Source organism: Ovis aries, chromosome 21, assembly GCF_016772045.2.
Source record: "Ovis aries strain OAR_USU_Benz2616 breed Rambouillet chromosome 21, ARS-UI_Ramb_v3.0, whole genome shotgun sequence".
Lineage (NCBI taxonomy): Eukaryota > Metazoa > Chordata > Mammalia > Artiodactyla > Bovidae > Ovis > Ovis aries.
Window position 1 is genome coordinate 15,319,546 of NC_056074.1, and position 24,139 is coordinate 15,343,684.

The 24,139-nt window shown below is 42.6% G+C and overlaps 1 protein-coding gene and 1 pseudogene across 7 annotated transcripts in view; one reads left to right on the forward strand and one right to left on the reverse strand.

Annotated features, from left to right (window-relative positions):
- GAB2 (GRB2 associated binding protein 2) overlaps positions 1-24,139 on the forward strand; it is a 178,049-nt gene that overhangs the window by 93,060 nt on the left and 60,850 nt on the right. The window lies entirely within an intron of this gene.
- LOC121817542 (RNA-binding protein with serine-rich domain 1-like) lies at positions 211-1,085 on the reverse strand (annotated as a pseudogene).

The following is a 24,139-nucleotide window of genomic DNA, read 5'->3' on the forward strand; positions in this document are numbered from 1 at the left end:
CCAGAAAACTTGGGGGGGGGTCTTAATAGGCAGGACCCCAAACCAACAGCCCTGCTGCATCTGGAAGTCCACTGCCAGGGGAAACGTGTCGGTCGCTGCCCACACCTTTGAAGCCTGCCCAAGTGAGGGATTTCTTTCCTACCGATCCTCCGTTGGCTGGAAAAGTGACAAAAGTGAGTCGAGTGAGATGTGAGTCACAGGGACAGAGCTTCAGCGGCCCTGCTTGTCGGGGCGGAGTCGGAGCTGGAGGGGCTCGTGTCCTGGCAGCGAGGTGGGGGGTGGGATCACCACACACTGGGACCTGCGTGCCCTAGGGGATCATGACCTCCTGCACCCTCAGGTGACCTGCGCCACCTGGGAGGCGGTGGCAGCACTCTTCTGGCAGGCTGAATCACCTGGCAGGTGGCCGAGGCCAGGGGCTCAGCCCAGTGGTGACAGTGATCCTCCTGGCCACACATTTGTCCTCCATCTCTGTGCTTTAGTGCCTTCTGGGCTTCATCTGGATTCTCAGACTGCGCACAGGCGTAGCCTTTAGACAGATGAGGGTGCATCCTTTCTGGAGGCATGTCAGTCATGTTTATTTTCCTGAAGCTGGAGAGGATCGTCTCGACATGATCCCTGGGCACATTCCTAGTCAGCCTCCCAGTGTGCGCCTCAGTGGATTTAGGGGAACAGCTCCCTTTTCCTGTCCTTTCCTTCTCCCTTGGGTGGTTTCGATTTGGAAGGGGAATGCCTCCTTCTGTCCTGTCTACACCGGGAAGGAGTGCGACTCGGGGTGCTACAGAGCTAATGGCGCTGGCGCTGGGGCGTGTGCTGAGACTTCCTGGGCGGCTCAGTACTGAAGAGGAGCTGGAGGAGAGCTGGTGCTGCCACTCCCACTGGCAGCGCTGTGCCTCGAGAGTTTTATCCCCACCACCGTCCTTCTCGCTTGACTCTTTGGAGGCCCCTTTTTCTTTAGAGCGATCCTTGGACTTCTCATCAGAGCACCCTTTGCGTTTGGTAGGAGGAGGAGGCCTAGTGCTTGACTTGTTATCATTTTCTTTGACTCCTAGAGAGCGCATCTTTTTCACTCCTGAGAAATCCATCCTCCCTTCTGAGGTGTTCAAAGCCGCATCAGCAGCCACACTTGCCTGAACTCACTTCTGACTTGGTTCTGAGAAACGATCCCTCATTGACTGCAGTTTACCCCAGAGTGTAGCATCTTCCCACCGCCTCAGCTCCCTCCCTCTCCCCTCAGCTGCAGAGGCTGGCCCTTCTGTATTTTCTTACTGAAGAACTATAGGGAGATGATCTATCCTTTCCAGTCTCCTCCTCCTGCTTTTCTTCCTCCTCCATGGGACAGCCTGGCTCAGAGCTTACATTCAACACCTGGGACATTCATTTGATTGTGGCCTTCAGTGGGTTGAGAGCATCTTGTTGATGCATAACCCTCTGCCTTGTAGACATGGAAAAAGAAGTGTTTCCAAGCCTGGAGTTGGGAGGGAAGTCAGTCTTCTTAGTCATTGGCAGCACGGCACAAAGCTGATTTCTGTGACTGAGCTATGGTAGGGACCTCTCTCAGGACCCACCATTCTCTGTCTGGTTACCCCCCTCCCTGAGTCCCATACTCATTGACTCATTAGCAGTCGCTCCCCATTTCCTGGGAGCTTCCCAGGTGGTGCTAGATGGTAAAGAACCCACCTGCCAATGCAGGAAACATAAGAGATGGGGTTTGATCCCTGGGTCAGGAAGACCCATTGGAGGAAGGTATGGCAACCCACTCCAGTATTCTTGCCTGGAGAATCCTCATGGACAGAGGAGCCTGGCAGGCTACAGTCCATGGGGTCGCAAAGAGTTGGACACGACTGAAGCGACTTAGCATGCACCCCATTACCTGAGCCTCCCTGCCCCTCAACCCTCATGTGACTTGAAGAGAATAAAAACCTGTGTTGGTTAAAACTGTCTCAGCAGAGCAACAGTGACCTTCAGTTGGTCTCAGCAACCCAATCCTCAGGAGATCTTGTATCAGAGCCTTAATCTGTCTCTCCACAAAGATGGGAGCTCTGGAGAAGCTAAGAACCTTTTCTCAAGATGTAGAGGGGAACGTCCCCAGTCCTCGTTCTACCTTGAGAAGAGACTAAAGTCAACAGGGATCAAGGTGGCAGAGACAGGTAGATGTCAGGTTATAGTGGGTTTCAGCCAGTGGCAGTACCACGCCCTTTGGGATGTAGAAAAGCGTGTGTGTGTGAGGGGCCTGGGACAGTCCTGCATAACAGAGACTTGTCCCTCCCCAAATTCCAACAGAGTGCCACCTCTCCTCTGAGAATCAGCTGGGGCAAAATTCCTATTATTAATGTTTCTGCAAGTAGAAGAGCCAAAATGGAGAGTTATGATCTGTAGCTGGGAACCAGGCCCAGGCTCCAGAACGTGCGGTTTAAGAATAGCTTTACAGAACAGATTTAAATTAGCTCACAGGGAAAGGGAGAGTATTAATAGAAGCCAAGATATTAATAGTGGCAAGTCTAAGTTAGCCGAGAAGGCCCGTGGCTTAGGACATGTGGCCTTCAACCGCCGCTTGTCTCGAGCCTTGTGCCATGTGTTATAGCTGCAGCTTCGTGTATGGAACAGGGAAGTTTATCCAGGTCTGCAGGTGCATGTGAGAGTAGGTGGTGTTCACTAAGCATCCCTAGTGACCGAGTTGGAAAGTTAACATTTCAAAGTTAGGAGTTTATATAGGGGTGCTGTACCTAACTTTTCTTAAGAGTGTGTGATTTCACTGGCGGCTTATGTCTCCTACATAGACATCAGGAGACATAGACATCATTTTTTTACCTACTATGGTCTCTTGCACTGAATTATGGCCAAATACAGGGATAATAAGCACATGTTCCAAACAATTAGAAGATAAGGTTTATATTTGTACATAGCATTTAAAAGCATAAACCTTGCCTTATTTTTTTCTCTCCATAACTATGTTAAGAAGGTGGCTTTCCTTCTGTTTTACAGGTGAGGAAACTAAGGCTCGGAGAAGTTAGGTGACTCACTGGGGTCACATGACTAGTAAGTGATGCCAGGAATTTGAACCTACATCTTCAGATTCTAAATCCTGTCTAGTTTCCACTGTACCGTGCATCTTTTCTCTACCTTCAAGAAGCTTACAAAATACTTCTGCATCTGAAGTAATAATGTTCGTGATGAAACTTGGAGCTATTATAAAGACAGACTGCTTCCTTATAATCCTTTTAGAGAAATTTTCCTGTCTAATGTCACTCTGTGTTGATATTTTAGAAAGTGTGTAGGTTTTTATTTGGTTGGGATTGATTTATTAAGATTAATGACTCATGTTATATCCAGGTTTATGGAAAGCTCATTTCAGTGCAGGATACAGTAAAAGTTGAAGGTTCTAACAAAAATAAAGTACCAAATTTCTGTAGAGGTCAGGCATGGTGAATAGGTGCAAGGTTTTTAATATAGAAATATTCAGTCTAGATATTAAAATGCTGGACTTGCTTCTGTATTTTTAACTGCTACAGTGGAACATTATTTTCTCAGAAAAGGGCTAAGGTCAGAAATGGTTGGTTTCAATCACAGAGCTTTATTTAGAAAGGAACCAGGGTTGAGCCTGAGACGTGCTTGAGGAACCTGCAAACTTTTGTCCTGAAGTCATGGAAGAGATTGAGACTCTGGGAGAGTCTAGGGCCCCAGAGGATCCTATATTACAGAGTCGGGTTGCCTCGAGATGGAAAATTATCTGAGAGCTGAATTTTCGATTCTGATATTTATTCAGCTGCATTGTTCACACAGATGCGGGAAGAGAGGATACCTGGAAATAAATGGAATAAGTGGTTTCTACCTCTTAAGATGGAAAGATCCTGGTTCTTCTATTTTCTGAAGTGGTCAGTACACACTTCCACACCTAGAGACAGCCCTGAATCAGCTAAGTGGCAAACAGTAGCTCGTAAAGTAATAAAGCTTCAGGGCACCAGAGCCCCACTGTGTCTCTGCCCCTTCCCTGTGAAATGCTCTGTACAACATTCAGGATTCATTCAGCTCCATCTCTCCCATCTGATAACAGTCTCACATCTTAAAGTAAAGATAAGTTGTTGTAGACAACTTCTAGGAGATTTTTGCAAATTAAGAGGTACGATGTATATATTTATCAGGTCCCCGTGTATATCAAGGGCTTCCCTGGTGGCTCAGATGGTAAAGAATCCGCCTGCAACGCTGGAGGCCTGGGTTCGATCCCTGGGTTGGGTTCGATGGAACCTGGGTTTGATCCCTTCTGGGAAAGGGAAGGGCTACCCATGCAGTATTCTGGCCCAGAGAATCCTCATGGACAAAGGAGCCTGACAGGCTACAGTTCAGAGAGTCTCAGACAGTCAGACACGACTGAGTGACTCTCACGTATATCAAGTATAATTTAAAGATTTTAAATTTTATGTCATTTATACTTAAGGCAACTTGATAAGGAAAGGATATTTCTTCTCAGCAAACACTGCTCGAACAGCTATATATTCATGTGGAAAGACATGGACCTCACTCTGACCCAAAATGGATCATAGACCTAAACATAAAAACTAAAATTATTAAACTTCTACAAGAAAACGAAGCAGAAAATCTTTCTGACCTTGAGATAGGACTTTCTTAGGTAAGAAATATAAGACACAAAAAAGCCTCAGCTACTTAAAAAATGATAAATTGAACAAAATTAAAGACGTTCACTCTTTAAAAGACACTATTTAAAAATAAAAAATAAAACTCAAGTCATAAACTGGGGGAAAATATTCTCAATATATATATCTGACAAAGGACCATAACCAAAATATATATAAAGAACTCTTAAAACTCAATAATAAACAAAAAGTGAATTTAAAAATGGACAAAAGATTTGAACAGACATCACAAAAGAAGATAAACAACCAATAAGCACATGGAAAATGCTCAGCATCATTAGTCATCAGGGAAATGCAAATTAAAACCACAACGAGACACCACTGCCTACCCACTAGATTGGTTCTGATGGCCAAGTGTTGTGGAAAACTAGAATGCTCACAAATCGCTAGTGTAAACTGATAATGGACAAGCACTTTGTAAGACAGTTTGGCATTTTCTTTTAAAATTAAGTGTGTACTTACCATGTCACCCAGCCATTCCACTTATAGGTATTCACCTAAGAGAATTGACATTTTCACAAAAAGACTTACACGTGATTATTCCTGGCTGCTTTATTCACAGTGGCCCCAAACTGGAGTGTAACTGTCCATTAACAGGTGAATGGATAAACAAATATGGTAACTCCTTAAGATGTTATACTATCAGCAGTTAAAATCAGCAATTAAAAGCTGATTCACGCAGCAGTCTAGATGAGTCATAAAACTTTATGTTGTGCATAAGAAGACAGGCACAAAAGAATATTGACTGTATAGTCCCATTACTGTGATACGCTAGAGAAGACAGATCCTTGCGATGATGGAATTGTTCTGTCTTGATTGTGATGGTAGTTATATGGTGTTTACATTCATCACAACCCATCGGCCTGAACTCCTAAAATCAGTGAATTTTATTGCGTATAAATTATATACCTCTGTAATATCCATTTTAAAACAAGGGGGGAAACAAAAAGAAACGTTAGCTCTAGAGGTCATTCTTCTAATGGTGTATACTGACCTATAAATTAAACAAAAGCCTTTCCAATAAATCACATGGAAGCCTTGGGGAGTCTCTGTGTGGGAGTGTTTTTTCAGATATACATAGTTCAGGCAGCTGGATTGATGTAAATGAGGGCTCCCAGGGGGTAGACAGGGCATTTATTTGAACACCTGGGTTAATCTTTGAAATTGGGTTCAGTCTCTCCTTCCATCCTTTGAATTACTTCCCTGCTTTTATATTGAGTGCTGTGATTAGGAAACAGAAGCCAGGCTCCGGAAGGGCCCCACGCCTGGTTCATCTTGTACCTTAAGAGTAGCTTTTCCATATTTGCTTATAACCAGCCAGTTCCAGAAAGCACTGGATCTTACACTCTTATTCTTGTATATCCACAGTCCGAGTACCTTGGGGAGAGTCACTCTGGTACAAGTAGGAAGCCCTACTTGACATTTCCAACCCTTTCTCTTTTCCTGGGGTCTTAAAATGTCAGAGACTGGAGGTAAGTTGAGATCCAGAAAGTCAACACTTGTGCTTTATTAATGGGGAAACCATGACTCACAGCATAGAAGTGTTCCCTCCATGCCCAGCTAACTGACTACAGAGTTCAAAGTATAACCCAGAGCTGCATGACCCGCTTCTTTCTGCAGCACAGCTCATCAAATTATGACGACATTTAATCGACTGTCTTGAACAGTGTAGTGCAGTGCTTCTCAAACTGGGGTCCTTGGGCCGTGTTGAATAGAGTCGTGTGGAGTTTGTGTCGCCGGACCGCACTCTAGACCTACTGAGTCTGAATCTCTGTTGAGACTAGGACCTGGGAGTGTCTCCCTATGAACAGGTGTCTCAGTGATCCGGACACACAGGAGAGTTTTAAATACCACTGTTGCTTAAGAAAGCACGAAACCAGGTCTTCAGGGAAGCAGAAACCTGTGAAGCTGTCTTCTCTCTCTTACTTGGAGTAGGGGAGATGCCTGAGAGAAGCTTTTGTCCTAGAGGAAAGGAAACAGTTTAACTATATTTGTGGGCCTTATTTGTCTACCCTTTCCCCATCTTTGCCCTCGTTTTCCCTGGCAACTTTCGCTTAATTCAAAGCATTGAATACAACTCAGATCAGAACATTGAAGGACATGAAAGGGAAACCCTTCGATGAAATGACCTTTGTTCCTCCAAAACGTAAAGGGTTGGCAATGATTCATTTGCTGTTTTCTCAATGGGAGAGGTAATTTCACTAATGGATTCCCTGAGTCCTCTGCAAAAAGACTGACCTGGTCTTTGGGGAATCAATCTCATAGAATTCAGTCAATGTAATCACTGATACAAGGCTCTTTGGTTTCCCAGATTGTGACCCTCTCCCTCTCACACGTGTCTAATTCATTTTACTCCTTTGTATAGCATGCGGTAGGCATAGGATGTGTAGAATGCACTGAGGATAGAGAATTGTGGCTGTGGCTCCCTTCTCCCCCGTAAGTCATAACATAAAACCTGCTTGCTCAAGCTGGAAGTCTTAGAGACTTCCCTTGTTCTTCCTTCTCCCATATCCCCCATATTCAGTCCATCAGCAGAGTCAGCCATTTCAGCCTCTGAAATAATCCTGAAAGTATATATCCTTTGTCACGGTCCTGATCCAGACGCCAGTTGTCTGTCTGAGCTCCCTACTCATGCTCTTTCCACCCTGCCCTTCACTTGCTACATGCCAGAATGATCTTTAAGAAATGTAAAATACGAAAAAAATGAAAATCCATCCAGTGGTCTCATGTCTGTTTATTTAAAAATACAGAAGTATATGGATTAGGGTGTGAAAGTTCCCTTAGTCTCTTGAATACCCATTCTCCTCCCCAAGAACCCATTGGTAACAGTTTGGAATGCTTTTCTGAGCATTTGTAAGACACTGAGTGTGTAGGTGTATACTATATATGTGAACCATATGTACACACATGTATATGTGGTGGTATGCACATATATGAATCTATAAACATACAGGGTTTTTGATAACAGTAAGATCATACCACATTGTTCTTGCTTCTTCAGTTCTAATGATTCAGTTTCCTTAATATACCCCTATTGAGGGATCTTGCTATATTGTTTTTAAATTGGTTTTTTTTCTTAATTTATATATTTATGTATTTGACTGCACTGGGTCTTAGCTGGGGTCTTAGTTGTGGCACATGGATCTTCAGGGGCAGCATGTGAACTCCTAGCCGCAGCACGTGGGATCTAGTTCCCTAACCAGGGATCAAACCCAGGCCCCCTGCATTGGGAGCACAGTCTTGGCCAGACCACCAGGAAAAGTTCCAGTCTTGTTCTATTTAGGATAATAGCTGCGCTTCATAAAGTGGCCTCCAGGGCTTCATCACGCCCTGCCCCTGCACCGTCCTCCTGATGGTCTCCACGGCTGTCTCTCTGCTCCGTGCCCTGCGGTCAGGTCCTCCCAGGAGCCAGCGTTCCTTTCTCCTCGGGGCTTTTGCACATGTTGTTCCCTCTGCCTGGGCTGCTCCGTTAGGTGCATGACAGTGATTCCAGCACGATGGACTGGGTCCTTGAAAACACACACATTCTCTGGCACCACGCATTACTTATGCAGTGCATAAATGTTTTGCATGTTTGTATTTTTGACAAATATGTAGATACCGTGGCTAGTGAAATAATTGAGTTAATGAATTCCTAGTGGCTTTTGTTTATTAATAAATACTAAAATGTATATTGGGGTTCCTCTGTGGCTCAGTGGTAAAGAATCCACCTGCCAGTGCAGGAGACGCAAGAGACATGGATTCGGTCACTGGGTCGGGAAGATCCCCTGGAGCAGGAAATGGCAACCCACTCCAATCTTCCCTGGAAAATTCTATGGACAGAGGAGCCTAGCAAGCTGTAGTCCATAGGGTTGCAAAGAGTTGGACATGACTGAGTATTCACACAAAATGTATATTATTGTTCTGTGGGGGAATTCTCAATTTTTTTAAGGTGTTTTTTTTTTTAATATGGACCATTTTAAACATCTTTTTTGAATTTGTTACAGTATTTCTTCTGTTTTTTGGTTTGGTTTTTTGGCTGGGAGGCATGTGGGGTCTTAGTTCCCCAACCAGGGATCAAACCTGCACCCCCTGCACTGGAAGGCGGAGTCCCAGCCACTGGACCGCTGGAGAGGCCCCTCAAATTTTTAATTTTATATCAGATTTTATTTTGAAAATGATTGGCCTACAGGAAATATGTAAAACCCAGCATGTGAAACCCTGCTTAAAGCAGCCACAAATCGCTCTTCTAGTCTTCCTTTCAGTGGTCACCTTTCCATGCTGTTTTTTGTCCTTCATCCTTCAGCTTCAAAGACATAACTTTAATGCCTTTTCCTCTTCCTGCCATTTTTATTCAGTGTTTTGTTTGATGATTTTACTATTTAAAATCATCAAGACTGGGAGTGGCTTATACACACACATACTCACGATGTATACACTATATATATACACTACTGCATGCACGCTCCTATGAATAAAAGAGATAACTAATGAGAACCTACCATATGGCAAGAGAACTCTACTCAGTGCTCGGTGGTGACCTAAATGGGAGGGAAATCCAAGGAAAAGGGAATATATATGTGTGTGTGACTGAGTCACTTAGCTTTGCAGCAGAAGCTAACAAAACATTGTGAAGCCACTATACTTAAATGTTAAAAAAGAAATGTGAGCTCCTTAGCAAAAAAAAAAAAATTGATTAATTAAACCAAAATAAAATGCCTCCCAGAGTGCTGAACTATTCTCCAGAGGCCTAAGCACAAGAAGATCATCATGTGCCTTATGGAGAAAACACATATTAGATCCTCATCAGACTTGAGCTGCAGTCCTGTTAGTCACAAGTTCAATATTAATAAATGAGCGGTATATGTTAAATAAGGCGCCTTTATACAGAAACAAGCATAAAACAAGATTATGTAAAGATGATGTGGCCAGAGGCTTGCAGGAACCTGACCGTAGAATTTCCTCGAGGAGAAATGATTCGGTATTTGTAATTCAGTGTTTGTGGTGACTTTATAGACCATAACTTTGGTGAATAATGAGAGTTAACTGTACTTGTATTATTCTCTTTTCCTGGAAAGTTCCTCCTCCAGTATTTTTTCTGGAGAGAGTTAGCAAAACTCCTTTCATCCTTTGAAACCCAGTCCAGATGGCATCTGCGCTCTGCAACATGCCATGACCCCTCCACGCAGAGAGCGCTCTGTCATCCCTCCATTGGAGCCCTGACCTCGGCCACTGAGTGCCCTGTGTACTGTACCTGCCTGTCCTTCCCTCAGGCCATGGGATCTCAAAGGAGCTAGCTGGCGCTAGGAAGTGCTAACATTTGTCCGCATCCAGTAAGTGTTGATTGAATGACTGGAAGGAAAAGGGGAGTAAATACTAGTGGAAAAGAAATTGAAAGCGAAGGAAGTGAAAAATAGATTGAATAATGAATTTGACAAGAGCATGTGGAAAGGACCCCTGAGTTGTCATTTTGATAACAAACTGGTTCTGGATCCCAGAATAGTTCACATACTTAAAACCTGTGTTGATTAGCTAGTGCCCTGAATTGCCTGAAGTGAACAAAGAGTTTGTGGAGACACCTAAGCCGAGAAGGGAAACCTGGCTTCCAAATCATCTTGATTTAGGACTCACATTTAACGCAGGTGCATTTCACTCTGCTCTCTGTGTCTCGGTTGTCCTTAGACTCCAAAGGGTGGTCACTGCAGCTTCGGGCTCCTGTCCTCCCAACCTTCTCCCCAGTGAGAGAGAACGCCCACTCTGAATAACACGAACAAAAGCCCTCGAGCTGAATCTTACTGTCAGATCGTACTGGCTCCTCTGTCCACGGGGTTCTCCAGGCAAGAATACTGGAGTAGGTTGCCATTTCCTTCTCCAGGTTAGAATCCCAGAGCATACCACAGAACTGAGAGGTTTTGTTTGTTTTCACCAAAAGAGGGGACAAATAGACATTCTTCCCTTTTTTTTTTTTTTTCCTTTGGTGTATCTTTCATTGGAGAGTTATATAGTATATAACATCTATCAAGCACTCTGCTAAATTTTGGAGATAAAAAAGCCCCTGACCTCAGAATGGACCCATCTTACAGTAAGGTAAAGTTCATTCTGTGCCAAAGAAGCAAAGAAGGTTCGTTAGAGTCAGAAACATTATTACTCAGATGAATGCTGCTGCTGCTGCTGCTAAGTCGCTTCAGTCGTGTCCGACTCTGTGCGACCCCATAGATGGCAGCCCACCAGGCTCCACCGTCCCAGGGATTCTCCAGGCAAGAACACTGGAGTGGGTTGCCGTTTCCTTCTCCAGTGCATGAAAGTGAAAAGTGAAAATGCAGTCACTCAGTTGTGTCTGACTCTTTGTGACCCCATGGACTGTAGCCCACCAGGCTCCTCTGTCCGAGTTGGGAGCATATAACTGTGATCCTCAGGCATTTGGATTTGAGGACTGGAAATAACTTTGGACTAAGAGCTGAGAGCTAGATTCTTTCTGATCTCTCTATAGCCATCACCTACTGACTGTGAACTTGACCTTTCATAAACTCTGTGGCCAGTGTTTCTCAAAATGTAGTCAGCACTTCATCTGCATTAGCTTCTCCTTCTCTTTCTGGACCTAAGTCTTGACCCACTGAACCAGAAGATTGGGGCTGTTATCTCTGCAAACTGTTTAAACTCTATGAACTTCTTTTTCCTCACCTGTAAAAAAGGATTTGCCTTGTAGCACAGGCTTGAGGATTAAATGTGATAATGGATAGAAAGCACATGGAATGTAGCAGGAGCTCAGCCAGTGCCTTTTTTCCCCTCCCGAGTGTAAAAAAGTCACCATGGTCCAAAGTAGCTGAAGGATACCTAGAGGAAGGATAGCACGACGCTTCTTTCTCAGGAAATGTTCCTCTAGAAATGTGTGACTGTTATGGGACCCGCTGGACTCTTACTGTTTGCTCTTAACTGTTATGGGGCATAAGTGTGATCTGCTGTGTGTTGGGATATAGTTGTGTATCATGTACTCACAAGGCAGATCAAATTCTTCTCTCTTTGTGACGTTTGAGCTGGAACTCAAATCATATCACCACTTGGGAGTTTCACCAGGGAAGAGGTAAGTGTGAGTGATGACTGTGTGCATGTGTTATAGGTGGGGTTTTTTTTTTTTTTAATGTGTTTAAAGCAAAGAGCTTTTTGAAGATGTATTATTTTTTTAATGTCCCTGACTAGTAAGTTCATTTTATTGACATCAACCAGTAACCTCGGTTAGATTCTAATTAATTACTTAACAGGGTTTTCCTGGTTTGTTGGCAGTTTTTGGCTTTACCCTCATCAGAAAGAGGGAAGTTGAAAGGACACGCCCATTTCCAGGAGTTACACAAAACCCTCTTCCAAGAAATGCCCTGACCCTTCTACAACTTTAGCCACAAGGCATGTGAGATTTGGTATCTGGAAAGATGGTTTGAGGCTCTGAGAAGTCCTTAGTCATCAAAGTTCTGTTATCCTGGGTAGAATACTTAAGGCAAAGCAGAAGATTCTAGAGTTTCAGAAATATTTTCAACTGTCAAGGCTGAAACTAAGGGAGTTCTAGTTAATACTTGGTTTTGGGGAAGAACATATCCCTCTGTTCCAAGAATCTGAATAATCTGATTAAATGAGATGTTACCATGTCAGATTTTCTTGGTTAAAAATGTATAAGGCTCTCCAGGTGGGAAGAGACCTTAGTCCTTTCTGTTTACTGATCTACTGCTTGAATCTCCTTCCCTCCCTCTAGCCTGGGTCAGGGGACAGCGAGTGAATCTTGCCCACCACCTCTTTTTCTAAATTGTTTTATTGGAACACAGCCACTCTTGTTTGCTTACAAATTGTCTATGACTTCTTCCATGCCCCTATAGATCTGAGTAGTTGTGAGAGAATGTCTGATCTGTGAGGCTTAAAATACTTACTCTCTGCTCTTTACAGAGAAAGTTTGCTAACCTTGCTCTAGGCTAAATCCTCTTAAGTATCTCTGATGCTGAGTAGTTCTTCAGTTTCCAAAGGACCCGCTTGGGACCACTCTTTTAGAAAGTTCTTATTTACAGTGAGTAAAAAAAAAAAAAAATCTACTTTTCTGTAGCATGCCCCTGCTGACCCTAGTTGAGCTTTAGTATGTGGGATCACCCAGAACACATCAAACCATTCTGCTGTGCATCAACTCCTTGTATCTCAAAAGATAACAATCATGACTCCAGTCAGAACCTCGCTAAATCCTGGGGCCATTGTATTTCAAGACCCTTTACACCACCGAAACTGAGCACAGTGCTCCGTGCGACCTGGCCAGTGTGAAGCTAAATTGGGATCCCTCTAAGTATTCTAGGTGCCAAGTTCAATAGGAAGAGGTAATGGCTGCATTCTACATGGTTGGAGACCTTGGGATCTAATCTGCAGAGCAGAGACAGATTCGTGTGGGATGTGAATTCTCCGCTTAAAGCCAGAATGATGCAACTTGTGGGCCATGTGTACCCACGGTGCACATCTGTGGTCTGGGTGGTTGTGAAACGGTTTTGTTTTGTTTGTTTTACTGAATTTGGGCACAAAAGGAAAACAGTCACTTCTGTTTCAACAGAGATGGCGGTGGTGTTCTCTAAATCATAGATGCAAATGGAAGGTTCTTTCTCAAGGGTGGACCCTGATGCCATGTACTTCTTTGAGCCCTGTTGTTGAGTAAAGTGACTTGCATTGTCTTCTGCGTTCTTGTCCCCCTTACCATCGTCTCTCGCTATTGCAGGCTGTTGCAACAACTTCTTAGTTTTCCTGCCTCTTGTTTTTCCTTTCTCTTGTCGGTCTTCCTCATTCTGCCAGTTAAGGGGACAGCAGTAGTAATCATTTCTCTGCTGATCTGTTCGCTTCAGTGACTCCCCCTTGTCAATAAAGGAAAGATTAAAAATTCGTAGGGTGCATCAACTAAAAACTAAATTTAAAAAAATCTGTAGGATGGTGGTGACTTTTCCAGGACCACCAAACTCTTCCTTTCCTCCTTGTTTTCCACATTCAGAGAAGACTATTCCATGTTCTCTGAACCTGTCTTATATTTTCCCATACCCAGGTCTTGGTCATACTATGTGCTCTATAAGAACTGACCTTTTTTCCTTCCTTCCCAAAACCATATATCAAACCCTGCCTTCTTCAGTTCATATTCATCCATGTTCATTTCTCTTTCTCTCTCTCCCGCTCCCTCTTCTGCCCATTCCTAAAGGTTTGGTTCTCTGCTTCAGTGGTCCAGTTTGTATTGTATTTCCTTTTATGTTGCTTATAAAAATCTGCTTTTTGTTTTAGGGATATGTGATCATGTCTTACCTCCCTGCATTGTTGCAAACATTGGAAGTTACTTGAAAGGAATGTTTGGGTCTTGCCTCCTTTCTTTATCCTTCAAAGCATTTAGAAGAATTTGTGCTTGTTTTAGTGAATATAGCTATTGACTTGTCAAGAACAGTTAGGTAGCAAGAAGAGTTGAATTGGAAGTAGATGATTTTGAATCCAACAGAGTGGAAGAATCCTGATACTTCTAACTGAAATTCAGAGGAGTTGCTGTTGTGTGGTATAGGGCCAGACAAAGGACAAAATAATGCCTCTTACTGGTGAAAAAATAAGTTGGAAATCTGGGAATCGTTCATGGTGTTAACTCCTTTGCCAGTTACATGACCTCAGAATGTCCTTGGGCTGCTTTTGATTCAATAACTGTGTTCTTGGCGTGTGTCATGCAGTTTGGTCCTGGCTGCCTTCACACCTAATAACCATATTTAATTCTCAAGTCAATATTATTAGTTTTGTTATTTCCCCTTTTATATATTTGGTTATTAAGTCTTGGGAGATGTTAAGTTTGTCCGAGATTGTAGAACAAGAGTCTTTTACCCTAATCGCAAGCTTTGCTTTGCTTATCACAGTCTGAATCATCTATCTTCTTCTCTCCTTACCTCACTGTCTCATTCTCATTGCTCTCCTTATTTCTCTGCACTTGTGCCCCTTGGTTGAGTTTTTGTTGATCTGAATTAATAGTGTTTCTTCTACCTGACTGGGTTATGCCAGGAATTAGCTATAAAGTGAAATAAGTCAAATTGGCTAAGTTGAAAGAAGCCAGTCACAAAAGGACAAATATTACATCATTCCACATATATGAGTAATTAGATTCAAAGATATCAAAAGTCTGATAGTGGTTTTCAGGGATTGGGTGTAGGGCAGAATGGGAAGTTAATGTTTCATGGGTAGAGAATTTCAGTTGGGAAGATGAAAAAGTTCTGGAGATGGATAATATCAATGACACTATAACAGTGTATATATACTTAATGCCACAGAACTATACATTTAAATGGTAAAATTTATGTTATGTTTTACCACGTTGAAAATCTTTTTCAAATTTTAGCTTAAAAAAAAAAAAAAAGACAAAACTAAGCCATAGGACTTAGCCATTGCTATGCAAGTGATAGGGAGTCATTAGATTTTTGGATAGAGAAGTGGAAATGATGTGATTGGATTTTTTCTCTGATTGGAAGATTAAACTGGAGTCATTTATAGGCATTAAATTAGAATAACTGGTTAGGAAGCTATGAAAATAGTTCAGACTATAGATAGCAAGCACTTGAAATAAGGAATGCAGAAAGGCAGGCACGATCTGGGCTATTACGAATGATGTTGCAGTGAACATACTTTTATATGTCTGAATGAATATGTGTATGCAGTTATTTGAGGTAGGCATCTGGGAGTAGATCCAAGGCCCTGGGGTGTGTGTTCAGCTAGAGTAAACACTGCTGTAGTTTTCCAAAGTGGTTATACCAACTCACATTGCTGCTAACAGGGCGTGAGAGTTTCTCCACAGTCTTCACCATACCTCTACTGTCAGTCTTTTTCATTATAAACATTCTGGTGGTTTTGTTAGTGTTATTGGTTTACATTTTCCAATGAGTAAAGAAGTTGAGATCCTTTTATGTCTATTGCCACCTGAATATCTTCTTTTGTATAGTGTCTGTTCAAACTTGCGTAGTGTCTGCTCGTTTTTCTGTTGAGTGGTCTTATTCCTGCTAATTTGTACGCTTTTTTAGATGTGTTCTGAATATGAGACATATGTATTGCCAATATCTCCTCCCACTCTCTTGGCAGTATCCTTTGATGATTCAGAAATTAAGTTTAATGTTGTATAATTGCTCGCTTTTTCTCTTGTCTTAGTACATTTTGAGTATTCAAGAAATCATTGCCTACCCCAAAGTCATGAACATATTGTCCTTTATTTTCCTCTAAATGCTTTGTTATTTCATCTTTCACATCTGGGTTTGCAGTGATCTGAGATTAATTTTCACATATGGCATGACATAAGGATAAAGAATCTTTTCCCATCATTATCAAATTGACCTATTCCACTTATTGAAAAGACAGGTTTGGCTTTGTTTTGTTTTTCTCCACAGCACTGCTGTATCATCTTTTTCTTAAATCTGGAGGTGATGTATGTATGGGTCTCTTTCTAGATTCTTCTGTTCCTTTAGCCTATTAATCCATCTTTTAGGCTCTACTTTTGGTTTTCTAAATAGACGAGGCTTTCCTCCTAGTGGATACCTTTGGTTACACCCAAACGGCCCTCATAGTGAAAATTAAAATGTGCTTGTTCTCATGATACATGCTCAGTCATGTCCAACTCTTTGCGACCCCATGACCTGTGCCCACGAGCCTCCTCTGTCCATGGGATTCTCTAGGCAGGAATACTAGAGTGGGGTGCCACTTCCTCCTCCAGGGGATCTTCCCAACACAGGGATCAATCCCACATCTCCTGTGACTCCTGCATTGGCGGCAGATTCTTTACCACTGAGCCACATGGGAAGCCTAAAGTAAGATGCATTATTTATTGCAGGATAACAAATTACCCTCAAGCTTACTGGCTTAAAGGAGAAATAAATATTTATTATTTAATGTGATTTTGTGAATCAGCAATTTAGGAGCAGTTTAGTTTGGTGCACTTGGCTCAGGGTCTCTCATGAAATTGCAGTCAAAAAGGTCCTCTAGTTGCTGTGATCTTAACTAGGACTGACAGATATGCTTCTAAGAATAACTCTTTTTCACAGCTGGCAGGAGGCCTTAGGTCCTCACCATGTGCATTCCTCCTTTGTACTGCTTGAGTGTCCTTACAACATGGCAGCTGATCCGAAGGAGAGCAAGAAAGAAGCTACAGTGTCTTTCATGCCTTACCCTTGGAAGTCACACACTTTCGTTTAAGCAGTATCCTATTATTCATCCACATTCACTGGGAAAGAGGACTATATAAGGCTGCACTGGGAAACGAGATTCATTAGGACTGTCTTGGAATCTGGCTACTACACAGGAAAATAGGAGAAGCTGGCTGGTACATTATTTAATATGTTTCCCCAAGGCAGAGAATTATGTGTGCCATTGCAGCAAAGATTTTCTAGATCTGGCAGGAGGTTCAGTAAGTTTAGAAATGCTGGTGACTCTTAGTTCACTCCTGCTCAGGACCCTGAATGCTCTAAAGTTTAATCATATTTTCATGTGATTCCTGAAGAGCCCATCTCTGTCCTTGAGTGGGAAAGATCGAGGACAACTAGGTCTGGTTATAATTATTCGCCAAGTATGAACAACCTTCCTCCCCATGATCTTTACTTCTATGAACATTCCAATTCTCTTGTGGATAAGTTTTTAAAATTAAACTCTCAATTATGAGGTAATTTTAGATTCACATATAGTTGTAAAAATAATAGCCCAAGTAACCTGTACCACTTTCCACCCAGTGGTAACATTTTCCAAAACTGTACTACAGTATGACAACAAAGATGTTGGTATTGTTGCAGTCAAGATCCAGAACATTTCCATCACCAAAAGGATCTTTCATACTGCCCTCCTATAGCCATGCGTTAACTTAGTTCAGTTCAGTTCAGTTGCTCAGTCGTGTCCGACTCTTTGCGACCCCATGAATCGCAGCATGCCAGGCCTCCCTGTCCATCACCAACTCCCGGAGGTCACTCAGACTCACGTCCATCGAGTCCATGATGCCATCCAGCCATCTCATCCTCTGTCATCCCCTTTTCCTCCTTCCCTGGGTGGGGAAGATCCCCTGGAGGAGGAAATGGCAACCCACTCCAGTATTCTTGCCTGGAGAATCCCAAGAACAGAGGAGCCTGGTGGGCTATAGTCTACGGGGCCACAAAGAGTTGTACACAACTGAAGCAAGTTAGCATATTGAAAAGCAGAGACATTACTTTGCCAACAAAGGTCCGTCTAGTCAAGGCTATGGTTTTCCAGTGGTCATGTATGGATGTGAGAGTTGGACTGTGAAGAAGGCTGAGCACCGAAGAATTGATGCTTTTGAACTGTGGTGTTGGAGAAGACTCTTGAAAGTCCCTTGGACTGCAAGGAGATCCAACCAGTCCATTCTGAAGGAGATCAGCCCTGGGATTTCTTTGGAAGGAATGATACTAAAGCTGAAACTCCAGTACTTTGGCCACCTCATGAGAAGAGTTGACTCATTGGAAAAGACTCTGATGCTGGGAGGGATTGGGGGCAGGAGGAGAAGGGGACAACAGAGGAATCTGCATTGCAGATGGATTCTTTACCTCTGAACCACCAGGGAAGCTACAGCCAATTCTTTTTTCCTTTAAAAAAATATTATTGGAGTATAATTGCTTTACAATATTTTGTTAGTTTCTGCTGTACAACAAAGCAAATCAGCGATATGTATACATAGATCCCCTCCCTCTGGAACCTCGCTCTTACCCACCCCCATTCCCCCCCACCTAAGTCATCACAGAGCACTGAGCTGAGTTCCCTGCACTGTATAGCAGTTCCCACCAGCTATTTATACATGATGGTGGCCTCACCCACTTCCATCCCATTCCAGCCCTCTCCTTAACCACTGGTAATCACTGTTCTGCTGTGCTATGCTTAGTTGCTTAGTCGTGTCCAACTCTTTGCGACCCCATGGACCGTAGTCTGCCAGGCCCTTGTGTCCATGGGGATTCTCCAGGCAAGAATACTAGAGTGGGTTGCCATGCCCTTCTCCAGGGGATCTTCCCAATCCAGGGATTGAACCCAGGTCTCCCTCATTGCAGGCTGATTCTTTACCATCTGAGGCACCAGGGAAGCCCAAGAATACTGGAGTGGGTGACCTATCCCTTCTCCAGAGGATCTTCCCAACCCAGGAATCAAACCAGCGTCTCCTACATTGTAGGTGGATTCTTTACCAACTGAACCAGCAGGGAAGCCCCACTAATCTACTATCCATTCCTAAATTCTCTCATTTCAAGAATGCTCTATAAGTGGAATGACACATTATGTAACCTTCTGGGATTGGTTCTAACAAAATCCAGCGTAGGTCTTTGGAAGCTCACTCAGGATTTTGCACTTGTCAATGTTTCGTTCTTTTTTATTGCTGAGTAGCATTCTGTGGTAGGAAAGTACCACAGCTTATTCACCACTTACCCACTGAAGGAAGTCTAGATTGTTCCAGTTTTGAGTTATTATAATAAAACTTACATGAGCATTCATGTGAAAGTTTTTATATAAATATGGATCTTCATTTCTCTGGGATAAATGCCCAGGTATACAATTGCTGGGTCATATAGCAGTTGCATGCCTTTTTTTTTTTTTTTTTTTTAAGAAATTGCCAACATCTCTCCACAGAAGACATACAGATGACCAAAAAGCACATGAAAAGCTTTTAGCTTTTAGCACATGTTAGCACAACATCACTAATTACTAGAAAAATGCAAATCAAAGCTGTTAATACAGTGAGGTAACACCTCACACCAATAAGAATAGCCATCATCAAAAAAAAATCTACAAATAGTAAATGCTGGAGAAAGTGTGGAGGAAAGGGAGCCCTCCTACACTATTGGTGGGAGTGTAAGTTGGTGCAACCACTACGGAAAACAGTATTACAGTTCCTTAAAAACCTAAACATAGAACTACTGTATGACCCAGCGGTCTGACTGCTGGGTATATAGCCAGAGAAAACCATATTTCAGAATGATACACGTATGCCAGTGTTCATTTTAGCACTGTTTATAAGACTCTGATGCTGGGAGGGATTGGGGGCAGGAATAGGGGACGACAGAGGATGAGATGGCTGGATGGCATCAGCAACTCGATGGACGTGAGCCTGAGTGAACTCCGGGAGTTGGTGATGGACAGGGAGGCCTGGCATGCTGCGATTCATGGGGTCAGAAAGAGTCAGACATGACTGAGCGACTGAACTGATAATGGCCAGGACACAGGAACAACCTACATGGCCACCAGCTGATGAGTGAATAAAGAGGATGTGACGCCTGTTAATGCAGACAGTGGAATACGACTAAGCCATAAAAGAGTAATGCCATTCGTAGCAACGTGAATGGAGCCAGAGATTGTCACACTGAGTGAAGTAAGACACAGAAAGACAAATATCTCATGATATCGCTTATATGTGGAATCTAAAAAAAGGGTGGAAACAAACATTTACAGAATAGAAGTAGGGGCACTGATGTAGAAAGCAGACTTATGGTTACCAGGGAATGGAGGGGAGGATAAACAGATTGGATTAGCATGTACACACCACTATATAGAAAACAGATAACTAATGAGCACCTGCTCTGTAGCACAGGGAACTACCCAATACTCTGTAACGACCATTCTTTTTTAAAGTGGATATATCTATATCTATAATTAATTCACTTTCCTATATACCTGGAACTAGCGCAGCATTGCAAAGCAGCTATGCTCCAGTAAAAATTTAAAAAAGAAACTGCCAGACTTATTTTCCAGAGTGGCTATATCCTTTTAGATTCTACCAGCAATGCTTGAGTGACGCATTTTCTCTGCCTTATTGCCAGCATTTTGTGTTGTTACAAGTTTTTAACATTTTAACCATTGTTACATTTGTGATGATATCTTTTTGTGGTTTTGTGTTTCCTAAATTGCTAATGACGTTGAACCTCTCATGTGCCTATTTGCCATCTGTATATGCTCGTCAGTGAAATGTCTCTTCATGTTCTGCCTATGTCCTGCTTGGACTATTTCCCTTTTTAAACTGTTAGGTGTTGAGAATTTTTATGTGTTCCCCATACTCTGCTTTGTCAAATATGTGGTTGGCAAATATTTTCTCCCACTCTGTAGCTTACTTTTTAGCCTCTTCTTTTGCAGAGCAAAAGTTTTGAATTTCAATGAAATCTTAATTTATAGACTTCTCCTTTTATGGACTATGCTTTTGGTGTCTGCTCTAAAAAATCTAAGAACTCTTTGCTTAGCACTAGATCCAGTGATTCCCCCAATTTTTTTCTAAATGTGTTATAACTTTATATTTGAGTTCATGATTCATTTTGAGTTCATGTTTGTATAAGGTGTGAGACTTAGATTGAGATTCACTATTTCCCCCCTCTATGGATGCCCAGTTGCTTCAGCATCATTTATTGAAAAGGCTATCCTCCAGTGAATTGCTTTTTCACCTTTGTCAGAAATCAGTTGAACATACTTGTGTTGGCTTCCCTGGTGGCTCAGCTGGTAAAGACTCCGCCTGTAATGAGGGAGACCTGGATTCAATCCCTGGGTTGGGAAGATCCCCTGGCGAAGGAAAAGGCCACCCACTCCAGTATTCTGGCCTGGAGAATTCCATGAACCGTCTAGTCCATGGGGTCGCAAACAGTCAGACACAAATGAGCGGCTTTCACTTTCTCTGGGTTTCCTGTTCTATCCCATTGTTCTGTGTGTGTGTGTGTGTGTGTGGGTCGGTGTGGTTGTGGTCTGCCAGTAAGACATGGTCTTGATTTCTGTAGCTGTACTGTAATTACTGAAATCTTGAAATCTAGTGGGCTAGTTTCTCCCCTTTTATCTACTATTTCAGAGTTGTTTTAACTGTTGTACTTTCTCTGTATATTTTAGAATACTTCTACCTACATCCATAAAAACTCGTGCTGGGATTTTGATTAAAGTTGTGTTAAATCTGAACGTCAGTTTGGGGAGATGTACTGCGTTGTGCCTTCAATCTGTGAACGTGGTGTGCCTTTCCATTTAGGTTTTTAAGCTTTCGTTTATCAACATTGTATAGTTTTCAGCTACATGTATTGAACATGTTTTGCTAGATTCATGCCTCTTTTGTGTTTTTTAAATGATTATGATAATAAATGGCATTGTGTTTTCATTTTCTACGCCCATGTGTTTATTTGATAGAATGCAAGAGCAAATCAATTTTTGTATGTTCATCTTGTCATGCATACCTTGAAGATATTACAAATTAGATTCCAGACCATCACAATAAAGCAAATATTGCAGTCATCTGAAGTTTTTGGCTTCCTGGTGCATATACAAGTTATTTTTCTTAAATATGGCTAAAAAATGCCCTCACCTGAGCTTCGTCAGATCACTGATCACAGACCACCATGACTGCAAGAATTACCAAAATGTGAGGCAGACGCACAGATTGAGCAGATGCTGTTTGCAAAGTGGCACCAACAGGTTTGTTTGACACAGGGTTGCCACAGACCTTTGATTCGTATAATATGCAGCACCCACAAACCGTAATAAAGCAGTGCTCAGCACAGTGAGGTTCGCCTGTATTTTGTGACCTTGCCAGACTTGCTTACTTGTCCTAGGAGTTTTTTCCCCTGAATTCCTTGGGATTATTTTATGTGGACAATCATGCCATCCAAATAGGGACAATTGTTTTCCTTCCTTTTCAATCTGTATGCCTTTTTAAAAATTGAAATCTCGTTAATGTTCAATATTATAGAATTTACAGGTGTACAGCATAATGATTCATGATTTTTAAAGGTTCTGTTCCACTTACAGCTATAAAATATTGGCTATACGCCATTGGGTTGTACAACATGTCCTTGTAGCTTGTTTATTTTATACGTAATAGTTTGTACCTCTTAATCCCCTACTGCTGTCTTACCCTCTTTCCTCTCCCACTGGTGACCACCAGTTTGTTCTCTGTATGTATCTGTGAATCTGTCTCCTTTTTGTTATATTCACTAGTTTATTTTCTAGATTCCACGTGCAAGTGATACCATGTGGTGTTTTGTCCTTCTCTGTTGGCTTTATTTCATTTACATAATACCCTCTAAATGCAGCAATCTGTATGCCTTTGTCCTCCTTTGAGAAGTTAGTAAAGTCTCCTCTGTTCATGAAATTTTTCAGGCAAGAATACTAGTGTGGGTTGCCATTTCCTACTCCAGGGGATCATTCTGACCCAGGGATCAAACCCACATTCTTGTGTCTCCTTCATTGGCAGGCGGATTCTTTACCACCGCGCCACCTGGGAGGGCCCTGAAGCATATTAAGCACTAAGTAAATATTTGTTGCATGGCTGGATGGATAGATGGATGGCAGAGAGGAAACATATACATAAATGAGGCTAAGGAGATAAGAGCAGTTCAAGGTAGTAATGTTTAGCAAACACCTACCATGGAGATTCAGAGAGGAGCAGGAGGAGATTTTATTCATTGTCTGCTTGGGAAGAAATAACAAATACTAAAACACCTGTAATATGTTGTAAAACAAAGTGACATGCCATGAGAAGTTCATAAAAAGTGTCATGAAGGTTCAGGGGAAGTAGAGGCCCATTGCAGCTGAGGCACTGGAGAAGCTGTCTTTTGAGCTAGACTCTTTGGCGTTGCTTATATTTGCTTCTGAATTATGTGGTTTCCAAAATACATGTATATATACATGAAAGTTGGAGCAGAGGGTGTTGTGGCAGAAGAGGGATGTGAATTTGGGACCAGACTAGATGGCTTTGCCTGCTCTGCCATAAATTCATCTGCATTTTGTATGCAGCTGTTTATCAGCCTCCGCCACTTCTTGCAAGCAGAACCTGACAGGCTCCGATGTTATCTGTAGCAAACACCTTTTTCTTGTTTATGACAGTGTCTGTGTGTGTGTTTACGTTTGCACCTGCACCCCAGTGATTTGGAGACAGTTCTTTCTACAGAGCCAGGCCCTACAGGAGGATACATCAACTGAAACACACACTTCAATACCTTTAAAAACTTCACCATGCTATCCACACACTTACATTATATACTTGCACCCGAGGCTTGCACACACACGAGCGCACACAGAGTTTTGTACACGGTGGCCTGGGCAAGATTTTAGGCAACTTATATCTGTTTTCCTCAGCTCTGTCCTATGCCTTAATCTTCACTTCCACTGAAAGCTTATTAGGCACCAGTTATATCCCCCTAACCTTCTAGATTCTGTCAGGAGTTCATGTAAGAAGATGATTCAGTCTACGGCCATACCACCCTAAATGTGCCTGATCTCGTCTGATCACGAAAGCTAAGCAGGTTTCAGTTCAGTTCAGTCACTCAGTCGTGTCTGACTCTCTGCAACCCCATGAATTGCAGCACACCAGGCCTCCCTGTCCATCACCAACTCCTGGAGGTCACCCAAACTCTTGTCCATTGAATCAGTGATGCCATCCAGCCATCTCATCCTCTGTCGTCCCCTTCTCCTCCTGCCCCCAATCCCTCCCAGCATCAGAGTCTTTTCCAATGAGTCAGCTCTTCACATGAGGTGGCCAAAGTATTGGAGTTTCA